At 45.1% G+C, this 19,152-nt stretch overlaps 1 protein-coding gene across 1 annotated transcript in view; it reads right to left on the bottom strand.

Annotated features, from left to right (window-relative positions):
* Positions 1 to 19,152, bottom strand: part of EPHX2 (epoxide hydrolase 2) — a 143,184-nt gene that overhangs the window by 80,563 nt on the left and 43,469 nt on the right. The window lies entirely within an intron of this gene.

Raw genomic sequence — 19,152 nt, 5'->3', positions numbered from 1 at the left:
CGCCATTCACGTTCACTTTGAAGCAAATGACGTCCTTGCGACGTCATTTGACGCAATGCACTTCGGGAAAGTTTCCCGACGGAGCATGCGCTCTACGCTCGGCGCGGGAGCGCGCCTAATTTAAATGATTCCCGCCCCCGGCGGGATCGTTTACATTAGGCGCCCTTACGCCGGGCAAGTTAACACAGCGCCCCCGCAATTTAAGGAGCTTCTGCTCCGTGAATCGCGGGCAGCGCAGAAAATTTGCGCGGGCGCAGGGCAAAAACGATGCCCTGTGCCTGCGTAAGAAAGGCGCAGATTCTTACTGAATCTGGGCCAATGTTTGGAGACCCCTGCCCTAGATATACAAAGCTGGTAGAGACATCCAGGGTTCTGAGGCTAATGTAATACAGGTAAGGCACCAAGTGAGTTTAATTACCACCTTAATCAGCCACAGACCCTGTGTATTTAATATGTGTTTGGTTTTAAAGGGATGAGGTGGTAACCCTAGAGACATCCCCCAAAAAGACTTACAGCTGTAATTGCAGAGAAAGGCGGTTCTACAAAGTATTGACTCCGGGGGGCGCCATACAAATGTACCCCCCACTTTTCACATATTTATTTGAAAAACATTTTTAAAACCATTTATCATTTTCCTTCCACTTCACAATTATGTGCCCCTTTGTGTTGGTCTATCACATAAATCCCAATAAAATACAATTACATTTTTGGTTGTAACATGACAACATGTTGAAAATAGGGTATGAATACTTTTTCAAGGCACTGTATATATATATATATATATATATATATATATATATATATATATATATATATATATATATATATATATATATATCCCAATGCACACTACAGGCCCTCCTGTTAGGAATTATGGCCAACCATTTCCTCATACAAGGGTCTTCTTCATTAACCGCTTGCCGACTGCCTCACGCACATTTACGTTGGCAAAATGGCACTGGCAGGCAAAGCAACGTATACCGGGCTTGCGGGACCCGCGGACTCAATGTCTGCCGGTGTCCCGCAATCGGGTCACAGCACGGCAGAACGGGAGAGTGCCTTTGTAAACAAGGCATCTCCCTGTTCTGCCTAGTGACACAACACTGATCGTCTGCTCCCTCTCATCGGGAGCAGCGATCAGTGACCTTTCACAGTAAGCCACGCCCCCTAACAGTTAAAATCACTCCCTAGGACACACTTAACCCCTTCCCCGCCCCCTACTGGTTAGCCCCTTCCCTGCCAGTCACATTTATACAATATTCAGTGCATTTGTATAGCACTGATCGCTGTATAAATGTGAATGGTCCCAAAATAGCATCAAAAGTGTCTGATGTGTCCGCCATAATGTCGCAGTCACAATGAAAATCACAGATCGCCACCATAACAAGTAAAAATAATAATAATAAAAATGGCATAAAATTATCCCCTATTTTGTAGACGCTATAACTTTTGCGCTAACCAATCAATATACGCTTATTGGCGATTTTTGTTTTACCAATAATATGTAGAAGCGTTTTTTTTTGCGCTTGCTACGCCGCCGCAAGTTTACACGCAAGAGCTTTGTGAATCAAGCACTTACGATGAAAACTTGCGGCGGAGTAACGTAAAGGACATATGTTACGCCGCCGTAATTGTTCGTGAATCTGGCCCATTGTCTTTTTTTGTTTATAGCGCAAAAAATAAAAACCGCAGAGGTGATCAACAACCACCAAAAGAAAGCTCTATTTGTGGGGAAAAAAGGACGCCAATTTTGTTTGGGAGGCACTTTGCACGACCGCGTAATTTTAATTTAAAGCGACGCAGTGCTGAAAGCTGAAATTTCGCCTGGGCAGGAAGGGGGTATACGTGCCCAGTAAGCAAGTGGTTAATTAGAAAATCGATTTGTTTTTTCAAAAAATATCCAGCACGTTGGATTTTTAAAATTCGATGGCCGCCCGAAAATCGGCTGTTGCTGCTGCCCGCTAATGGTGCGAAATACGAATGAAAATTCTTAGATAAGATTGTAGAAAGAAAGTTATTTTCGAAATTTGACCTGTGCATTAGAGAGCTCTCATAGACTAAATCTAATAGTAAGCAGCCAGTGATCCAAGATGGTGTTGAGGCTCCGCCCCCAACGCGATGACGTCATGAAGCTCTGCCCACCTGACACGTTGCGTCCATGCTCTTTCCAGGTCAGTGACTCAGACAGGACTGAAGCCTGCGAATCAGCTTTGGCAAACCAAGCAGCTAGCATTTTTCAGAAGGAAGTTGCCTCCGGCAGCTTACCTATTTAGTACAGTGTAGATTTCCAAAGGGCGCTTTATTTTTTTACGGACACGTTTCGTCTGAGCTTTGATAATAAAGGAAGAGCAAGTTCACCTTCCATAATTCTCACTAGATCAATGTTAGATTGAGAAGAGACGATGATGTGAGAAGAATGAAATACACATTTTATCAGTCTCCATATAAAGTGAGATAAATTAAGCCGACGCGGGGCTGGAGCCTGTGTTGTTAATAAGTCTTTATTGCACTTTTGACCCCATGCGCTGAAATATTACCTCTGCAGCACAAAAAATATTGAGTCTTTTCTTGTGTTCCTGATCAATGCTTTACCCAGCGAGCAGAAAATAATAGGATCCCTTCCGTCTTGCCTGCAATAACTCTGCTAAATGATCAGTAATGAACAGACTACACCAGCTATATATCACCGAGGAGAGGAGACACTACAAGCCGAGAGACGTAACCGAAAATAAATCCTGAGGTTAAAGGTCACCAGCTTTTCAGGGTCTTCTGGGTCAACAGTGTCAAGTATTAAAAAAAAAAGTAGTCCACACTTGTACTTTGCCCATTTAACCACTTAAGACCCGGACCAAAATGCAGGTAAAAGGACCTGGCCAGCTTTTGCGATTCGGCACTGTGTCGATTTAACTGACAATTGCGCGGTCGTGCGACGTGGCACCCAAACAAAATTGGCGTCCTTTTTTTCTCACAAATAGAGCTATCTTTTGGTGGTATTTGATCACCTCTGCGGTTTTTATTTTTTGCGCTATAAACAAAAATAGAGCGACAATTTTGAAAAAAATTCAATATTTTTTCCTTTTTGCTATAATAAATATCCCCCAAAAATATATATAAAAAAACATTGTTTTTCCTCAGTTTAGGCCGATACGTATTCTTCTACATATTTTTGGTCAAAAAAAAAATCGCAATAAGCGTTTATCGATTGGTTTGCGCAAAATTTATAGGCCCAGATTCACAACGGAGATACGACGACGTATCTCCAGATATGCCGTTGTATCTCAGCGTTGTGCCGTCGTATCTATGCGACTGATTCTTAGAATCAGTTACGCATAGATATTCATTAGATCCGACAGGCGTAAGTCTTACGCCTTCGGGTCTTAACTGCAATTTTTTTTTGCCCGCTAGGTGGCACTTCCGTCGATTTCCCCGTCGAGTATGCAAATTAGCTAGATACGCAAATTCCCGAACGTACGCACGACCGACGCAGTAAAGTTACGATGTTTACTTTAGGCTTTTCCCGGCGTAAAGTTGCCCCTGGGTCTATGAGGCACAGTCAATGTTAAGTATGGCCGTCGTTCCCGCGTCGAAAATTTAAAAGATTACATCATTTGCGTAAGTCGTCCGTGAATGGTGCTGGACGTAATTTACGTCCACGTCAAAACCAATGACGTCCTTGCGACGTCATTTAGAGCAATGCACGCTGGGATATTTTAGAGACGGCGCATGCGCTGTTCGTTCGGCGCAGGGACGCGCTTCATTTAAATTATACACGCCCCCTACCCGCCGAATTTGAATTCCGCCGGGTGATTTACGTTACGCCGCTGCAACTTTACACGCAAGTGCTTTGTGAATAAAGCACTTGCCTGAAAAACTTGCGGCCCAAATTTACGCCCATCTACGTTAATCTGTCCCATAGTGTTTACAAAATAGGGGATAGTTTTATTGCATTTTTATAAAAAAAATATTTTACTACTAATGGCGGCGATCAGCGATTTTTTTTCGTGACTGCGACATTATGGCGGACACATCGGACAATTTTGACACATTTTTGGGACAGTTGTAATTTTCACAGCAAAAAATGCTATAAAAATGCATTGTTTACTGTGAAAATTACAATTACAATTGAATGGGTTAAGTGTGACCTCATATGTGTTTCTAACTGTAGGGGGGCGGGGCTGGACTTGTGACAACATTGATCGTGTTTCCCTATATCAGGGAACACACGATCAATGACGGTGCCACAGTGAAGAACGGGGAAGCTGTGTTTACACACAGCTCTCCTCGTTCTTCAGCTCCGGGGACCGATCGCGGGACTCCAACGGCGATTGGGTCCGCGGGTCCCGCGGCCACGGAGTTTCGGACCGGGTCGTGGGCGTGCGCTGCGGGCCCGCGCCTGGGCACTTAAAGAGGACGTACAGGTACGTGCTTGTGCCCAGCCGTGCCATTCTGCTGACGTATATGTGCATGATCTGACTTTGGCATGCGACTTGTGATCTTGAGGGGGGATCTCCACGCCAAATTAAAAAAAAAAAAAAAACGCGTGGGTTTCCCCTCCAAGAGAATACCAGGCCCTTCGGTCTGGTATGGATTTTAAAAGGAACCTCCTACGCCGAAGAAACGGCATGTGGTTCCCCCCAAAACCCATACTAAACCCTTATCCTGGCACACAGCCCGGCCAGTCAGGAAAGGGGGTGGGGATGAGTGAGAGCCCCCCCCTTCTGAACTGCCCTCAAACAGGGTGGGTGGGTGCTCTGGGGCTCCCGAATTTACTTTTCACTGTACTTTAGAAAGTTGATTGATTGTGATGTCGGTATTTTTTTTTTTTATGCAGATGTGTAGCTTACTGAAGGGTCCACTTAACAAAAAGAAACAAAAAGGAGAAAAGCATGGGGACAGCTTTCCGAGTCCGTCATCGCGCAACATACAAGCGGCAGTACATTTCTCCCTCGATTCGGCGTGACACGCCAGCCGCTCCCTATTATTAGTATCACTCTCCGGAATTGAGAACACAAGCAGAACAGGAGCAGAACATTTCTATTACTCCGCAGAATGAGCAGAGACATGCACAGACGTTCGCACTGTACCAGGAGAGATCCAGCCTGTCAGCTCCGTGCACGGCTTACGGCGGAGCTGTCACCGGCAATACGTTGAGCGTCTTAGATGCCGCTGATAATACCATCACTGCGTTGTGTTAATGGAATATCTGTGAAATAATGTTTGATTGTTCCATCGCTGCTTGTGACAGGCGAACGAAAGAAGAGCCGGCTGGCGATTCGCTTTTATAGCTGCATGCAACCGGCGGCAAGAGTTAAAGGGAACCACTCATTGACCAGTTTAGCTCTCACCCCTGTGCGCCCCCTATGGACCAGAGCAATTTTTATCGGATATTTTTTCACCTTACAGTGGGGATCGAAAGTTTGGGCACTCCAGGTAAAAATTTGTATTAATGTGCATAACGAAGTCAAGGAAAGATGGAAAAATCTCCAAAAGGCATCAAATGACAGATTAGACATTCTTATAATATGTCAAAAAAAGTTAGATTTTATTTCAGCATTTACACTTTCAAAATGACAGAAAACAAAAAAATGGCGTCTGCAAAAGTTTGGGCACCCTGCAGTGTTAATATCTTGTACTGCCCCCTTTGGCAAGTATCACAGCTTGTAAACACTTTTTGTAGCCAGCCAAGAGTCTTTCAATTCTTGTTTGAGGTATCTTTGCCCATTCTTCCTTACAAAAGTCTTCCAGTTCTTTGAGATTTCTGGGCTGTCTGTCACGCACTGCTCTTTAAGGTCTATCCATAGATTTTCAATTATGTTGAGGTCAGGAGATTGTGAAGGCCATAGCAAAACCTTCAGTTTACACCTCTTGATGTAATCCCCCGTGGATTTTGAGATGTGTTTAGGATCATTATCCATTTGTAGAAGCCATCCTCTCTTTAACTTCAGATTTTTCACAGATGGCATCAAGTTACCATCCAAAATTTGCTGAAATTTTATTGAATCCATTTTTCCTTCTACTCGTGAAATGTTCCCTGTGCCACTGGCTGCAATACAACCCCAAAGCATGATTGATCCACCCCCATGCTTAACAGTTGGAGAGAGGTTCTTTTCATTAAATTCTGTGCCCTTTCTTCTCCAAACGTACCTTTGCTCACTCCGGCCAAAAAGTTCTATTTTAACCTCATCGGTCCACATAACTTGTTTCCAAAATGCATCAGGCTTGTCTATATGTTCATTTGCAAAGTTCAAACGCTGATTTTTGTGGTGAGGACGTAGAAGAGGTTTTCTTCTGATGACTCTTCCATGAAGACCATATTTGTACAAGTATCTCTTTATAGTGGAATAGTGTACCACAACTCCAGTGTCTCCCAGATCTTTCTGGAGGGATCGTACAGTCAAACGTGGGTTTTGAATTGCTTTTCTCACAATCCTGCGAGCTGTTCTGTCTGATATTTTTCTTGGTCTTCCAGATCTTGCTTTAACTTCCACTGTTCCTGATGACTGCCATTTCTTAATTACATTCCGAACAGAGGATATTGACATCTAAAAACGCTTTGCTATCTTCTTATAGTCTTCTTCAGCTTTGTGAGCGTCAACTATTTTCAGTTTCAGTTTTCTAGACAACTGCTTAGAAGAACCCATGGTGTTGATTGTTGGGGCAAGGTCAGATGAGTCTGGGCATTTAAAACCTTTGAGATTGACATCACCTGGTCTTCCCAGACGATGATTGAGAACAATCCATGACACTGGCAGGCCTCTCCATTTATATTTATTATAAAAGGCCCCACCAAAATCCTCAGCACCAGGCCCATGATGTTCTTAATCTGGCCCTGCCCACCAAAAGTCCATATATATGGGTAAGGCTGGTGGGAAGTGGTTAAACAACCAGTGCTTCTGTTGTAAACTTTGAAGATGAATTACTCCACAGTAACAGCAGCGAAAGCAAAATTGGTTTACTCCCTTTTCAGAATATATAAATGTCCATAACCAGGCCATACACTCACTTAGAGCTCCACTTGTATCAAAAATTATCAAATGACTTTACCAATTACACCGATAAGCCACTTTATGACCGTTGAGAGGTTAAGTGAATAAAATTTATTATCTTGTTCCAATAGCATCTGAAAGTGGGTGGGATAAACTAGGCAACAAGTAAACATGTTGTCCCTGATGTTGATGTGTTCAAAGCAGAAAAATGGTAATTGCACTTTGTTGTGTATGGGGCTGCGTAGACGCAGACTGGTCAGGGTGCCTATGCTGACCCGAGTCCAAAGCTACATAAGCCTACAATAAGCATGTGAGCGTTAGAACTGGACCACAGAGCAATGGAAGAAGATGACCTGGTCTGATGAATCACGTTTTCTTTTACATCATGTGGATGGCCAGGTGTGTGTGAGTCACTTACCTGGGCAAGAGATGGCACCAGGGTGCAATATGGGAAGAAGGCAAGCTGGCTGAGGCAGTGAGATACTTTGGGCAATGTTCTGCTAGGAAAACTTGGGTTCTGCCATTCAACAACAGAATTCAACAACGGAAAACCACACAAACTATAAATCACTCACCACAAAGCCATCTTCATAGCAAAAAAAAAACACTTCTCCAACACCATCTCAAAAGCCATAAACCGCCCCCCGCAAACTCTTCAAACTAGTCGCCCAGACTATGAGCCCCACCTGTCTAGAGCCTCCAGCAAACAAAACACAAGAATTCGGCAATGAGCTATCTGATTTTTTTCATTAACAAAATCAAAAAAATGTGTGAAATAATTCAGCAGAACATAGCAAGCAACCCCACTCGGCCAGAGCAAGAAGACAAAAAACATACAAATATTCTACAATCACCGAGATTTACTCTGGTCCCAATCACCATCGACACCACCAAAACCATCATCAGAAGCCTCCGAGACAGCACATCGCCAAACGACATTGTTCCCACAAAACTTCTGAAAGAATGTACCGACATCTTGGCACCCACCATAACACACCTCATAAACCAATCATTCAAAGAAGGAATCTTTCAGATCTCCCTCAAGCGAGGCATAATCAAACCGCTCCTAAAGAAGCCCAACCTCGACCCGTAAAGACCCAAATGACCGCAGACCTGTCACAAGCCTTAACACCATCTCCAAGATTATCGAGAAAGCAGTAGTACAACAGCCATTTGCACCCCATTTGGACACCCACAAACCCTTGGACCCACTACAATCTGGTTTCCGCCCTGGCCACGGAACTGCCCTTCTCAAAATCTGGGATGACGCCCTCGAAAGGAAACACAGCAGCAGTATTGGAACAATCATCAATTCCCGACTCGACTACGCAAACTCCCTCTACCTAGGACTTCCCAAATACCAAATTTCACGTCTACAAGTTGTCCAGAACACAGCAAAAAAAACTGGGAATCAATCACCCCGTCCCTGAGGACCCTCCATTGGCTACCCGTGAAGGATCGGGTTACATTTAAGACTCTTTGCCTCACTCACAATAGTACACAAGGAAAAGCCCCGCAAAATTCTCTGAGACAAAATGAAGCACTACACCCCAGGTCGCCCCCTCCGGTGAACTAACCAGAACCTCCTCCGCGTTCCCAAGGCCCACTACGAATCAAAAGGCGAACAAAGATTCACAGTCCAAGGACCCCGGCTATGGAACGCTCTACCCGCGGACATCCATCCGCTTGGAAGAAAACCATCTGGCCTTCAGGAAGAAGCTTAAGACCCATCTCTTCTGAAGACACAGGCTGCAAAAGCGCCTTAAGGCAATTTAGTTTGTGTTTGTTCATGTGGATGTTATTCGACTCATTCCTAAACAATGTTAGTGACCAAGTACACCCCTTGATGGAAACATCCCCTGATAGCAGTGGCCTCTTTCAGCAGGATAATGTACCCTGCCACACTACAAAAATGGTTCCAGAATGGTTTGAGGAACACAAAAAGTTTGAGGTGTTGACTTGGCTTCCAAGTTCTCCAGATCTCAATCCATGGCGGCCCCACCTGACAACTTACAGGACTTAAGACCCCTTTCATACTGGGGCGTTTTTCATGCACTTTAGCATTAAAAACAGCGCCTGAAAGAAGCCTCATCTGCAATTCCAATTTGAAATCCCGAGTGAGCCCTTTCACACTGCCAGTGGCCGAAAAACGCTGGTAAAGTGCAGCTAAAACTAGCGGCGCTTTAGCAGCGTTTTTCAAGCGCTAGCGGGGCGCTTTTAACCCTCTCTAGTGGCCGAATAAAGAGTTAAAAGCGCCCACAAAGCGCCGCTGCCAAGACATTTTGCAGGCGCTTTGCAGGCACTTCCCATTTATTTCAATGGGAAGGGGCGCTTTAGGAGCAGTGTATTTAAAGAAGCTGCTTGCAGGACTTTTTTTGACGCCCTCCCAGCGCAGCACCTCAGTGTGAAAGCACTCTGGCATTCACATTGGGATTGCAGATGCGGCTTCTTTCAGGCGCTTTACAGGTGCTATTTTTATAAAGCGCCTGAAAAACGCCCCATTGTGAAAGGGGTCCTAAAGTGCTGCAAAGAAGCTGCTTGCAGGACTTTTTTTGACGCCCTGCCAACGCAGCGCCTCAGTGTGAAAGCCCTCAGGCTTTCACATTGGGATTGCAGATGTGGCTTCTTTCAGGTGCTTTACAGGCGCTGTTTTTAGCGCTAAAGCGCCTGAAAAACGCCCCAGTCTGAAAGGGGTCTAAAGGATCTGTTAGTGGTGGCTTGGTGCCAGATACCACAGCATACCTTCAGAGGTCTAGTGGTGCCCATGCCTCGATGGGTCAGGTCTGTTTTGGTGGCAAAAGGGGGACCTATTCAATATTAGGGGAAGGTGGTCATAAAGTCATGGCTGATGGGTGTATATGCAATTGTCCATTTTAGGCAGGTGGATTAAGATCTACATTTCACTCTTGAACTCAGTCTAAAAAAATTGGGACGCTCTTGGTCCACAGTAAATAGCGGAATGGATAATACCAGTGGACAAGATGCAGCTAATAGAAAAAATTCCAGTCTTCCAACAAGCTAGCTATGAAGCATATTACAGAATATGGGCAAGCTGGTTACACTTCTGAAACACAGCACCCTGTAAATATTTCCTGGAGACACTTCCAGACCTCATAATTCAATAGGATGGGATAAATTAACCAGGAACAGCAAAAGATAGGTGGAGGTCTGTTGGACATAGGCCACCAAAGAACAGGCGACTTCACTAACGGCACGCAATGCTACACACACACACCCCCTTCCCCCGTAATCCTTGTGATGTGTTTCCATTTTTTTGTGTCTGTACCGTGTTTCCCCGAAAATAAGACCTACCCCGAAAAAAAGCCCTATCGTGATTTTCGGGGAGGGCTGCAATATAAGCCCTACCCTAAAAATAAGACCTAGCGTGGTATGTGATGTGGGCTGTGTGTGCTGGATGCATTCGGTATAGCGCCGCTCGGCGCTTAGCTGGCCTCCCGCTGCTCTTCTCCTCTCTTCAGCCAGCTGTCAGCGGGGGATTTTGACCCCCCCTCAGTGCTCGGAGCGGGAACAAGAGCTCCGGCGGGCCATGGAAGCGCATAGCGGCGCTCAGCTGATGTCCCACTGCTTTTCTCCTCTCTTCAGCCAGCTCTCCTCTGCGGGGGATATCGGACCCCCCTCCATTTGCAGTGCTCTGGCAGGACATGGGTGCGGCGCTATGTGAAGGTGTTTGTCACACATGGATTGCAGAAAAGGTACAGTTTTCATTATCTGATACTGTAATACAGAGCATTCTTGAGTTTTGCAGGCACTTTTACTCGGTTCCACTGGCCACTGGGGATTCCTGACAGGCAGGGAGGGAGATTGGGGGAGAAATCAGCACATGACAAGCCCTACCCCGAAAATAAGCCCTACTGGGTCTTTTGTTGCCAAAATTAATATAAGACCCGGGAAAACGCGGTATGTACAGTATAGGGTCTCCAAGTTTGTTCACTGTTGTTAAGGGGCGTTCAGTTCCATCTTCCACAATCCATCGCCTGAAAATAAGTAAATGGTCCCAGATTTTTGGAAAATACATGTTTAATACGTTGCATTTGTATTGTGACTAATACACAAGTTTTACACACGCCCTGTCTGTTTCTTTATTATTTAAATGGAAAATTTAAATAAAATCTTACTGAGAAGAAAAGGAAATAAAAAAGAAAAATACAATTTATTTCAAGCTGACAATACAATTAAAAATTGATCTGCATAAAAAAAAAAAAAAAAAATGAAAAGTGTTTTGTTGACACTGTGACTTAAATTTGAATGGAAAAATTAATATAGATCAGCATTTGTAAAGCCTTGTATTTTTCTCCATGCAGTCTGTCTTCTGCAAGCACTAGATGACACAGACTAAAGCCTCGTACACACGATCGGATTTTTCGACTGGAATTGTGTGTTGACAGCCTGTTGGCCGGAAATCTGACCGTTTGTACGCTCCATCGGACAATTGTTGTCGCATTTTCCGCGGACAAATGTTGGATGACAGGCTTTAAAATTTTCCGCGGACAACGGTCTGTTGCCGGATTTTTTGATCGTGTGCACACAAGTCCAAACATGCGTGCCTCGGAAGCAATGCTCACCAAACACAACATTAGCAGAAGGTGCCCAAAGAGTGGCGCTAAAGAGCTGAAAAACTATGTAGTACGTCACTATGTTCGTATTAGTTGGCCGCCACTTGTGTGTCGTTTGTATGCAATGCAAGTTCCTGGCCAACACCCTTCGGACAAAAGTCAGATACTTTGGGCTAGATTCAAGTAGCCCGCCGTAAGTTTATGCGGGCGTAGCGTATGTTTTTTACGCTACGCCGCCGCAACTTACACGGGCAAGTGCAGCATTCACAAAGCACTTGCTCCGTAAGTTGCGGCGGCGTAGCGTAAATGGGGCCGGGGTAAGCGCGCCTAATTCAAATGAGGGGGTGTGTTTTATGTAAATGGATGGTGACCCGACGTGATTGACGTTTTTCCCGAACGGCGCATGCGCCTTCCGTGGAATTTCCCAGTGTGCATTGTTCCAAAGTACGCCGCAAGGACGTCATTGGTTTCGACGTGAACGTAAATTACATCCAGCCCTTTACGCCAACGACTTACGAAAACGACGTAAAAAAATTCAAAATTCAACGCGGGAACGACGTCCATACTTAACATTGCATACGCCTCATAATAGCAGGAGCAACCTTACGCCGAAAAAGCCTAACGTAAACGACGTAAAAAAATAGCGCCGGCGTACGTAAATTTGTGAATCGGCGTATCTAGGTCATTTGCATATTCTACGCCGAAAACGACGGAAGCGCCACCTAGCGGCCAGCGTAAATATGCACCCTAAGATACGACGGCGTAAGAGACTTACGCCAGTCGGATCTTAGGCTAATGTCTGCGTATCTTGCTTTCTGAATAAAGAAAGAAGATACGCCGGCGCAGCTTTGAATTTACGCGGCGTATCTATAGATACGCCGGCGTAAATCAATGCTGAATCTAGCCCTTTGTCTGCGGGAAAATCCGATCGTGTGTACGAGGCTTTAGAGTACAATTGAAGTCACTGGGTATACTGGAGTCACTTGATGACATGTGGACTGGGAAAACATTAAGTCACTGGACATACTGGAGTCACCAGATGGCACATGGACAGACAGCGCACTTGGAATCACTGGGCATATTGGAGTCTACCTGATGACAAGTGAACTGTGAGAGCACTTGTAGGCACTGGGTACACTGGAGTCAATATATGACAGGTGGACTGGGATTGCCCTTGGCGCCACCGGGCACACTTGTGTCTACTAGAATAGTGGCCATGAAACCCTGTCCTCAGGGCCCACTAACAGGCCAGGTTTGCAAGATAACTGAAATACATCACAGGTGATATAATTTGCTGCTCAGTGATTGCAGTATTCCAGTCTGCATATCCCCCAAGGTAATACATAAAATCTGGCCTGTTAGTGGGCCCTGAGGACAGGGTTGATGACCACTGTACAAGATGGAACGTGGAAAGGGAGCCCATTTGAGGAGACTAGATGACATGCAGACTAGGAGTACACTTGAAGTCACTAGATGACATGCAGACTAGGAGTACACTTGAAGTCACTAGATGACATGCAGACTAGGAGTACACTTGATGTCACTAGATGACAGGTGGACTGGGAGTTCACCTGGAGTCACTGGGGTCAATAAATGACAGGTGGACTGGGAAGCTACTTGGAGTCACTAGACATAATGGAATCACTAGATGACATGTGGACTGGGAGCGCACTTGGAGTCACTGGGGTCTACTAGATGACATGTGGACTGGGAGCGCACTTGGAGTCACTGGGGTCTACTAGATGACATGTGGACTGGGAGCGCACTTGGAGACACTGGGGTCTACTAGATGACATGTGGACTGGGAGCGCACTTGGAGACACTGGGGTCTACTAGAGGACATGTGGACTGGGAGCGCACTGGGAGTCACTGGGGTCTACTAGATGACATGTGGACTGGGAGTGCACTTGGAGTCACTGGGTATACTCGAGTCACTAGAGAATGTGAACTGGGAAAGCACTTGGAGTCACTAGGCGTACTAAATACACAGGTAGACTGGGAAGGTGCTTGGAGTCACTGGACATACTGGAATAACTAGATTACATGTGGATTGGGAGTGTACTTGAAGTCACTGGGCACACTGGGGTCTACTAGATGACACATGGACTGGGAGCACACTTGGACTCACTGGGTATACTTGGGTCACTAGATGACGTAGTCTGGGAAAGCACTTGGAGTCACTGGGCGTACTGAAGTCATTATATGACACATAGACTGAAAGCCACTTGGCGTCACTGGGCATACTAGAATCACTATATGACATGTGGACTGGGAAAGCACTTGGAGTCACTGGGTGCACTGGAATCACTAGATGACAAGTGGACAGGGAGTGCATTTGGAGTCAATGGGTGTACTAGAGTCTAGAACAACAAAACCTGGGGAATGCCAAGGGAAAAACCAAGCCTACTTACCGACCAGCTCGCAGAACAACCAATTAACCTGTCTAACAGTATGCGTTAAAAACAGCATGTTCCTCCATTGTGGGGGACACTCATTGTTTAGTGTTAGGACCACAGATTACAGGGTGCCTTGGCGCGGCTCTGTGGCTCACGCATGCGTTTGCAAATGCGTGCGGACAAAACCCCCGTTTTTAACGCATACTGTTAGACAGGTTAATTGGTTGTTCTGCGAGCTGGTCGGTAAGTAGGCTTGGTTTTTCCCAGGTTTTGGTGTACTGGAGTCTACCTAATGACAGGTGGACTGGGAGTGCACTTGGAGTCACTGGGCACACTGGTGTCTGCTGGATGGAATATGGACAGGGAGCCCATTTGGGAACACTACATGCAGAATAGGAGTACACTCGAAGTCCCTAGGCACACTGGACACACTAGATGATAGGTGCACTGGGAATGCACCTGGAGTCACTGGGAACACTGGAGTGAATAAATGGCAGGTAGACTGGGAAGGCACTTGGAGTCATTGGGTATACTGGAATCACTAGATGACGTGAACTGGGAGTGCAATTGAGGTCATTAGATGACCTGTGAACGGGGAGCACATTTGGAGTTACTGAACACAGTGGAATCTACTAGAACTAGATGACATGTGGACTAGGAACATCTGAAGTCACTAAATGACACGTGGACTGGGAGCACATTTGGAATCACTTGAGCCTACTAGAACATATGTGGACTGGGAGTTCACTTGGAGCCACTATATGCCACGTGAACTGGGAGTGCAGTTGAAGTCACTGGAGTTTACCAAATGACATTTGGACTGGAAGCGCACTTCGAGTCACTAGATGACGTGTGGACTGAGAGCATACCGGAGGGGTAACTGGGTGCACTGGAGTCACTATCTGACGTGAACTGGGAGTGCACTTGCAATCACAGTGTGCCCCAAAGATGGAAGGAAGGCAGTCATGGAGGACACAGAAAGCATGGGGATCTAGGTAAGTACCTCAGAGGATAAAGCTCAGTCAAAGAATAGCAACACACTGTTCAAACGCCATGCCATTTGACGCTTTGCAATTTAACCACTTAAGGACCGCCTCCTGCAGATATACGTCGGCAGAATGGCACGGCTGGGTAGAAGCACGTACCTGTACGTCCTCTTTTTTTTTTAGTTCAATCATTTTTATTGAAGATTTTCAGGAAACAACAAAGAAAGAAAGAAAAAAAAAAGGGGGGGGAAGGGGTAAAGATATACACAAGACCTGTACGTCCTCTTTAAGTGCCCAGCCGTGGGTCGCGGGCACACGCCCGCGACCCGGTCAGAAGCTTCGTGACCGCGGCCCCGATCGCCGCCGGAGTCCCGCGATCGCCCCCCCCGGAGCTGAAGAACGGGGAGAGCTGTGTGTAAACACAGCTTCCCCGTTCTTCACTGTGGCGCTGTCATTGATCGTGTGTTCCCTGATATAGGGAAACACGATCAATGACGTCACACGTCCAGCCCCGCCCCCCTACAGTTAGAAACACAGATGAGGTCACACTTAACCCCCTTCAGCGCCCCCCAGTGGTTAACTCTCAAACTGCAATTGTCATTTTCACAGTAAACAATGCATTTGTATAGCACTTTTTGCTGTGAAAATGACAATGGTCCCAAAAATGCGTCAAAATTGTCCGATGTGTCCGCCATAATGTCGCAGTCATGAAAAAAAAAAAAAACGCTGATTGCCGCCATTACTAGTAAAAAAAAAAAATTAATAAAAATGCAATAAAACTATCCCCTATTTTGTAAAGACTATAAATTTTGCGCAAAACAATCGATAAACGCTTATTGCGATTTTTTTTTACCAAAAATAGGTAGAAGAATACGTATCGGCATAAACTGAGGGAAAAAAAATATATATTTTTTGGGGATATTTATTATAGGAAAAAGTAAAAAATATTGAGGGCCAGATTCTCCAAGATCCCGCGTTGGTGTAGTGTAAGCCATTTACACTACGCCACCGCAACTTACTGGAGCAAGTGCCGTTTTCTCCAAGGACTTGCTCTGTAATTTGCGGCGGCGTAGTGTAAATGGCCCGGCGTATGGCCGCGTAATTCAAAGTGGGCGGCTTGTATTCAAATTAAGCGCGCCCCCGTGCCGATTAAACTGCGCATGCGCCGGGCTGAAAAATAGCCCAGTGCGCATGCTCCAGCTCACTACGGAAAACGTCAATGCCGCCGACGTGAGCGTCATTGACGTAAAGTCGTATTCAACGACTTAGTAAAACGACATAACCGACGGAAAAAGCCGACGTGGACCCGATGCCATACTTAACATGGCATACGGCGGACTGGCGTAAGGTTACCCCTCATATAGCAGGGACGTCATTTGCTTCAGAGTGAACGTGAATGGCGTCCAGCGCCATTCACGAATCACTTACGCAAACGACGTAACATTCAAATATCGCGACGCGGGAACGACGGGTATCCTTTAGCATTGGCTGCCCCTACTATTAGAAGGGGCAGCCTTACGCTAAACACGCCGTACGGAAACGACGTAACTTGCGTACGCAGGGCTCGCGCAACATTGTGAATCGGTGTTAGTATGCAATTTGCATACTATACACTGAGCACAATGGGAGCGCCCCCTAGCGGACATCGCAAGAATGCAGCCTAAAATATGCGTGGCATAAGAGCCTTATGCCGCGCAGATTTTAGGCTGCAGCCGGCGTTACGATGTTCCTGAATCAGGAGCATTCGTAACGGCCGGAGCAAGTAAGCAATTGCGCTGTGTAACCTATGGTTACACAGGCGCAATTGCTTATTGAATCCGGGCCAATTGTGACTAATAAGCCGTGTAAAGCCTTGTTTAATGTTCCTGATGTCTGCTTTTTTTATTTTATTTTTATTTTTAAATAGAAAAAAAAAAAAAAACACACCTTACAAAATATATATATTTTTTTTAAATAAATAAAATTACAAATGAAAGACAAACATAACAACGTTGAATGTTGACAATTAAAAAGAAAAAAGGATCGACATTTCAGAAATGTGCGTTTTGTTGACACAGATGATTTGAATGGCGCATTACTGTAAACGTAGATCGGCGTTTTCAATGACATTCTCTTTTGTTACTGCCTTGTATTTTTCTCAGTGCAGCCCGTCCTATACAAACACATTCTATCTGCTGCTTTTCTTCTCTGATGGTAAATGGGAATGTACTGTAAACTCAGGAAAAGATCAGAGCGCGCCTTCACAATGCATTCGACGTGCGGCTGAGACGACGTTTCCACCGCGATGACCTCGTAACGATCAAACACACTTCTTTGAGTAACAACTGCTGAGCAAATTCATCCGACTCCAACACATCTTGGATGAATGCCGGTTATTAGACGAGCATCCCCGAACACGCGCTTTAACAAAAGAGGTGATTGTTTGTCGGCCACCTATAAATCTTGACATCTGTATACACTAAGGAGGCTCTTTATAAAAGATTACAACTAGATAGATAGTGTGTTACTCTGCATGTATTAACCCTTTAACCACTTAAGTCCCGGACCAAAATGCAGCTAAAGGACCCGGCCAGGTTTTGCGATTCAGCACTGCGTCGCTTTAACAGACAATTGCGCGGTCGTGCGACGTGGCTCCCAAACAAAATTGAGGTCCTTTTTTTCCCACATATGGAGATTTATTTTGGTGGTATTTGATCACCTCTGCGGTTGCTATTTTTTGCGCTATAGACAAAAATAGACCGACAGTTTTGAAAAAAATTCAATATTTTTTACTTTTTTCTATAATAAATATCCCCCAAAAATATATAAAAAAAACATTTTTTTTCCTCAGTTTAGGCCGATGCGTATTCTACATATGTTTGGTAAAAAAAAAAAAAAAAAATCGCAATAAGCGTTTATCGGTTGGTTTGCGCAAAATGTATAGCCTTTACAAAATAGGGGATAGTTTTATTGCATTTTTATTAAATTTTTTTTTTTTTTTACTACTAATGGCGGCGATCAGCGTTTTTTTTTTGTGACTGCGACATTACGGCGGACACTTCGGCCAATTTTGACACATTTTTGGGACCATTGTCATTTTCACAGCAAAAAATGCATTTAAATTGCATTGTTTATTGTGAAAATGACAGTTGCAGTTTGGGAGTTAACCACAGGGGGCGCTGTAGGAGTTAGGGTTCACCTAGTGTGTGTTTACAACTGTAGGGGGGTGTGGCTGTAGGTCTGACGTCATCGATCGTGTCTCCCTATAAAAGTGATGACTCGATCGATGCAGCCGCCACAGTGAAGCACGGGGAAGCCGTGTTTACATACGGCTCTCCCCGTTCTTAAGCTCCGGCGAGCGATCGCGAGGGGGCGGCTAGAAACAAATAGCCGCGCCCTTATCCCGGATCGCTCCCTGACGATTTTCGACAGCGGCATGTACCGGGGGGGGTCCTGATCAGACCCCCGACCCGCGGAAAGGCAGAGACGTACATGTACGCCCATCTGCCTGTACGTGCCATTCTGTGGATGTATATGGTATATATGTATTATTATATTGTAGGTCCAAAATTGACCAGGCCAGATTTCAAACCTGCAATTACATATTACACATCAAAGGGTGTTTGCTGACCAAAAGGGTTAGTGGCCAACAAAGGGACAGCTGAAGACCCTTGGATGTGTTAATCTTGTCCAAGACTACCTGAGTGTGTGAGATATGGCCTGCCTCAAAGGGTAAATTGCTTACATACATAAGGAAGTATTTATTGATGGTAATTAGACTTGGGGAAGTATTCATTCAGGGAAACATTTGGTTGACATGGAAGAACCACTCCCTCCAGTGTGAGACCAGCATTTAAGGCAGTCAAGCTGGCATTCAGTCGGTCTTGTCACTGAGAAATATAGGACATGTCTAGGAAGAGATTTGAATTATATACTCTGTTGGATTTTTGTATCATCTGTGGAATTTGGACTTTGTTTGTTAATGGAAGTTAATTAAAATGCGTTCTCTGGAGAGCTTTTGTGTTGTTGCGGAACAACCTAATTTAAAGTCATCATATAATATCTAAGATATCAATTATCTAAGAGGACTGGACACTATACCTTTTCTTTATCACTACATTTGTTCTATATGGGAAGATCCACCAAAGGCACTACAATTAGATCACTACAGCATTTGGATGGGAAACACACTTGGAGTCACTGGAGACACTAAATTCCATGTAGACTGGGA

Source organism: Rana temporaria, chromosome 4 (assembly GCF_905171775.1).
Source record: "Rana temporaria chromosome 4, aRanTem1.1, whole genome shotgun sequence".
NCBI classification, from domain to species: domain Eukaryota; kingdom Metazoa; phylum Chordata; class Amphibia; order Anura; family Ranidae; genus Rana; species Rana temporaria.
The sequence above is the reverse complement of the archived record's forward strand: the minus strand, read 5'-3'. Positions and strand labels throughout refer to the sequence as shown.